Source organism: Apium graveolens, chromosome 10 (assembly GCF_009905375.1).
Source record: "Apium graveolens cultivar Ventura chromosome 10, ASM990537v1, whole genome shotgun sequence".
NCBI lineage: Eukaryota > Viridiplantae > Streptophyta > Magnoliopsida > Apiales > Apiaceae > Apium > Apium graveolens.
In genome coordinates, this window is record NC_133656.1 from 101,128,341 (window position 1) to 101,134,644 (window position 6,304).

Consider the following 6,304-nt stretch of genomic DNA (forward strand, 5'->3'; position numbering starts at 1 on the left):
AGTGGGAAATTTGTCAAGGAAGGATGAGATGCCATTAAATGTGATGCTTGAAGTCGAGGTCTTTGATGTGTGGGGAATCGATTTCATGGGGCCTTTTATCGCGTCTTGCAATAATCAGTACATCTTGCTGGTAGTCGATTATGTCTCAAAATGGGTCGAAGTTAAAGCTTTACCGACAAATGATGCAAAGGTAGTGCTAAATTTTCTTCATAAGCAAATTTTCACAAGGTTTGGAACACCTCGGGTAATCATAAGTGATGAAGGATCGCATTTTTGCAACCGTAAGTTCACTTCTATGATGCAGCGTTATAATGTGAATCATCGAGTAGCTACTGCCTATCATCCGCAAACAAATGGTCAAGCGGAAGTGTCTAACAGAGAGATAAAGCGCATTCTAGAGAAGGTTGTTTGTCCGTCAAGGAAGGATTGGTCTTTAAAGCTCGATGAAGCTGTTTGGGTTTACAGAACAGCATACAAAACTCCACTTGGGATGTCACCGTTTCAGTTGGTGTACGGTAAGGGATGTCATCTACCGACGGAGCTTGAGCATAAAGCCTACTGGGCATTGAAGAAATTGAACCTGGATTTAGATGCAGCTGGTAAGAAAAGAATGCTTCAGCTTAATGAACTTGATGAATTTCGACTTCAAGCGTACGAGAATAACAAAATGTATAAGGAAAAGGTGAAGAGGTGGCACGATAGGAAGCTACATCCTAAGTTATTTGTGCCAGGGCAACAAGTTCTGTTATTCAACTCTCGGCTCCGACTTTTTCCTGGGAAGTTGAAATCAAGATGGTCTGAACCTTTTATTGTCAAAACTGTGTTTCCACATGGAGCGGTGGAAATTTTTGAGAATGATTCGGACCAAGCATTCAAGGTTAACGGTCAGCGGTTGAAGCACTACTATGGGGACATGGCAAACCGAGAGGTGGTTAGTGCCATTTTATTGACTACTTGAGAAAGGTACGGAACGTCAAGCTAATGACGAAAAAGAAGCGCTGCGTGGGAGGCAACCCATGAATTGTTGTTACAGGAACCCTTAGAAGTTAATAACCTATCCAAAAACACAAAAAAAACAGAAAACAGGGGCTGAAATTTTTTTTTCCAGAGACCCTCTGCGTGCCCGCGCAGAAATGCTGAGCGGCCGCGCAGGGGTCGAGTTCCAGAAATTTTTTTACAGTTCAGAAAAAAAAAAAAACAAAAACACAAAAACAGTTTTAGCCCATAAACCCACGAATTATTCCCACTACCCCATCATTTTAGCCCTTAATTCCCAAACCCTAATCTAATCCACACCCTATATATACATACACCTATCCTACATATCTCCCACAAAACTTCCTACACTTAAACCCTCCCACAAACATCAAAAATCAGTTCTTACACACTTTTATTCACGAATAAATGGCACCCAAGAGAGCACACACTATTGACAGCAGCAGCACAGTTCCTATTGCTGATTCATCGAGGGGTACTGCTGCAAGACCTCGGTTAACTGACAGAGCTGCGGAGGAGGAGTATACTAGGCTGTTGGGGAAGCCGATTCTGAAAGAGAGGGGGTTTTTACCATCAGGGAGGGATGGTGAGTTGTTGCCCATGATTGCAGAGAAGGGGTGGATAGCTTTTTGTGAGTCACCCGAAGCAGTACCGATGAGCGTTGTTCGCGAGTTCTACGCGAACGCGAAGGCTGAAAAGAATGGGTTTTCTGTAGTCCGTGGGCTGACGGTTGATTATCATCCTGCGGCGATTCGCCGTGTGATTGGACAGCGAGAGAGGAAGCCCGAGGAGGAGAACTGGAATGAAAAGACTGCTGAGGATTTTGACTTGGATTTGATTTGTGCGACTCTCTGTCGACCGGGCACAGTTTGGAACCGCAGTCCAGCCAATAATGAGTATCGTCACTTTCCGGCGATCGCCATGAACAGGTATGCCCGTGCATGGAATGCATTTATATGTGCTAATATTTTGCCTTCTTCACATGCACACGAGGTCACAGTTGAGAGAGCACAGCTGTTGTGGGGAATTCTGAATAAAGAATACTATGTGGACCTTGGTGAGTTTATCTACCAAGGAATTCTGAAGTTTTTGAGGGGAGCAAAGCATATGAACATCCCTTATGCATCCACGGTTACGAAGCTATGCCGAGCAGTAGGAGTGAACTGGCCGGCTCATGAGCAGTTGCAGTTGCCAGCAGCTCCGATAGATTCTGGCACTCTGAATGGGATGTAGGAGTGGACCGGTGGTGAGCCTGAGGAGCATGGGCTGGGTTAACGTCTTCCAGGAGGACGTCCAGCACGAGGTGCTACTATGGCTAGGCCAGGGCGTGGTGAGGCTGGTTTGTCGAGAGCTCAGGAGGGTGCTGGGATGGGTGATGCCCAGTATAGGAGGCTTTCACGGTGGATGGATGCCATGTATGAGACGCAGAGCAGGTTTTCTCAGGAGCTCACCCTTGCGTTAGGGACTGCTTTTCGAGGCCTTGGAGCTGATATCCAGTGGCCAGTTTTTGGTGAGGACTCTGCATACCCACCGCCTGATACTCCACCCGCTGAGGGTGATGATGATAATGACTCCGAGTAGGTATACCCTGTGTTCCTTTCTACTACTTTCACTGAGGACAGTGAAGATTTTTAGTTTGGGGGTGGTAGTTAAGGAATATTGTGTGTGTGTCATTTAGTTGCATATTCATGAAAGTTTAGTTCATATAGTTGCATAATTTATGCCATTTAGTTTTTTTTATGACATTTATGAATGTCATATAGCTCATGCATTTACCATGATCCCTTTTGCAATAAGTTATCGACTGAATTGTGATATTGATGCAAGTGTAGTGATAACATTAAAGTGATATTAAGTTGTGTAGGTTGATATGCATGCTAGAAACAATTGTAAGTCCACTAAGTCTTAAAGAGTGCGTAAGGGCTAGATTGTTGTTATGATTTGGTTGTTTTCAAGGTCAATCTACTTATTATGCTTAGAATTCGATTATAGGTTCTTAGTGATAAAGACATGAAAAAAAAACAAAGAGAAAAAAATTTTGGAGAAAAAAGTATGGAAGTTGTTGCTAGTTGTGGCTAGGCGTCAAATGGCTAGTAGCCGGCTCGCATATGTTGCGAGTAGTCTAAGGTTGAGCAAGATGGAGCGAAACGCACTTGCTCAGAAGTTATAAAAAAAAAAAAAATTTTGCATAATTGATCAAGAGTGGGCTCTTTGGTATTCGAGTTATTAAGTTCTTAGGGGACTTTGTGCCTAGTGACCTAAGGCTTTTAGAGTCTGGGATCCGCTAACCTAACGCTCGTTACATGGATACCATTGTATAAGTCTTTTGTGGACCTCACTCATTGAACGGTCAATTAAGCATTTGAGTTGTAAATAAAAAGCACGATTCCGTAGTAAGCTCCAGAGTTCTTGTAGTGTTGTATATCACTTTGTGCCTAGAATTTTTATTCTTTGTATAATCGTAGGATTGCCTTGAGGATAGTCTAGTCATAGTAATTGGTCTAGTTCCGAAGCATATCTGTTAAGCATTTGCACACACCACGTTTCTGGCTGTATGTCCGTTTGCATGAGTTTGTTGATCTTTAGTTGTCTAACTGCATTCGTTGAGATGTAACAATTTGGTTGGTTAATTATAGTAAGGGGGATCGTTGCATTTTCATATAGATTGCATTCATGCATATTTTTATTTGTTTTTGAGTCTGTGACGCTTGAGGACAAGCATCGATTTAAGTTTGGGGGTGTGATAAGTGGCATTTTATACCACTTAGAACGTCTTAAAATGGCTTAAATTGGTGTCTTGAAATCAAGTATTTTGTGTATTTGATGCGTTTTTCTAGTGTTTATGCATTTCAGGGTATTAGTTGCATTTCGGGGGAGGAATCATCAAGAATAAGCCTTGGCATGTGTTCACCATTGCGAGAGGAAAGGAATGGGCAGATTACGGTGAAGAAACGGAGCAAGCTTGGAATTTTTCCAGTAGGGTCCTGCGCGCCCGCGCAGTAATGCTGAGCGGAGCCTGCGCGCCCGTGCAGATATGCTGAGCGGCCGCGCAAGGTCGGGGAAAAAGCTGAATTATTTTAGACTTCTACTTCTGTTTGGCTTCCAACTTCTATGTAATCTGAGTTTTATGGGACTATTATATAGGTAGATTTGAGACGTTTTCACAGAAAGTATTAAGGAGATTATGTTTTAGATTGTGTTTTACGCAAGAAGCGAAGGAGATAAGGAAGAAGACCGATTTAGCACACCGCAACGAAGAGGAAGCATATATTCTTATGATTCTTGTTTCGTTGTAACGTTGGATGCTAGTTTTCTTGCTTTGACTTATTTACTCTTGTGACGTACTCTGTTTTAATATAATTAGTTTAGTTATTATTTTCTTGTGTTGTTTGTCATGATTTCATATGAACCCATGATGGCGATAAGTTCTATTATGGGCTAATCGTGATCATGGGGTTACAACAGATTTATTATGGAATTCTTTAGTTAATTGTTTAATACTTTAGTGTGTGATGATTGCATGATATATAGTATTGGTTGTGCGTATTCGTCTTATGTGCGTCGCGAACGTATAAGATAGGGTGTTAATCTCTTGTGAAGCGACGGTGGATCTTGAGATTTAGAACTTGCCATGCTAGCATAGGTTCATGTACGTTGAGCATGATTAGTGGGTAACTCTAACAGTTTTATTTGCCCTATGTAATCAAAAGAAATAACTTGTGCTTAAATCGTTGTGTTGTCAATTTCTGTAGACATATAGGAACTCAACATAATTGATGACTATTCAACTTCTATCTTAATTGTGGATGTTTGGTAGAATGGTATTAGTACAATGAAAGTTGGCTTTTATCAGTTTTATGTTATTCGATTAATATCATCACTGTCACATGCTAAAGGTAATAACAATGGCTATAGAAGGAAGTAATAATGAAGTTGTGATCTCATGAGTGTTTTATTATTGATAATTTGAAGTGTTAGTTAAGTGGTTAATTAAGTAGTTAATTATAGTTAATATTTGATCAACACTTTTAAGTGTTATTATCTTAACATTGAGAAGTAATCATACATTGGTGAGTGAGTTTAATTAGACAATAAATTAGTCTGAGTCTCTGAGGGAACGAACTAGAAAGTATTCTATATTACTTGCGAACGCGTATACTTATGTGAATATTAGCGCGTATTTTCGCCCTAACAGGGAGCCACAACTAAACATACAAGTTAACAAAGTGATAATGCCAACAATTGCTTTCATAAAGCCACCAACGCCGGACAACATTGATATCATAAATTTGGCAGCAGCAAAACTGAACATATATGACAAACTGCTAAAGATTGATATAGTAGCAGCTGAGAAGGAATTGAAAGAAAAGTGGAGAAAGATAGATGCAGAGATTCAACAAAAGTTTGGGCCAATTCAGAAACCAGATAAAGTCTTTAGTCATCACTCTCAAGTCATAAAAATCTTTGTGAATGACATAAGTATGAACTATCTGGAAAAGGGTCAAACTTCCTGCATCAAATTTCCAAAAGCAGATTTAATCATGAAGCCTAAAAGAAACTATCCAAAGTTTTCAGACAAGAATCCTATGGATACTATGTATGAGACACCTAGGCCAGATGAGAAGAAGCTGTTGGCAAGGTCAATTAAATTTTACAAGAATCCAGCAGATTCAACACTTAAAAGGAGAATTGCTAAAATTTACAGAAATGGTAAGGAGATTTGTGTGGTGGTTTGTGGCGCCCCAAAACCCGGGATCAGGAGTCTCGGAAGCCACGCCATCTAAACTCATACAACTCACACTATAATATGTAAATACTCACGCTTCACAACCCCACACTTATCACACACACACTTACAGGTTATTGTCTTGGAAACGAACCATCATAACTAGAGTAATTTTATTCCAACCCAAATATTATTAGTCTTACCGGGGAGTGACCTTTAGGTAAGGTTAGTCCACCGACCAAATATACGTTTCTTGTTTCTTACCTTATATAAATCATACTTATAAATAAGCCGAACTATAAACAACTGAAAACTAATCCAGCTTATTCTTACTACCTGTGGTACAACACCAAACAATCTACGGAATAGCTGGCCATTTCCTACCCGTTTCCTGGCTGTGGTTCTCATGGAAGGCATCTTGATTCACTGTTGTATTGTGTCAATTTAAGAAAACAAGTGTGAGCTATAATACTCAGCATAATAATGTACAGTATGGAAATGACTGTATGATAACATCATATATGAAATTTATATTTTATTCAGAAATAGTTTTCCTTGGTGATACACACCTTTTTATGAAAA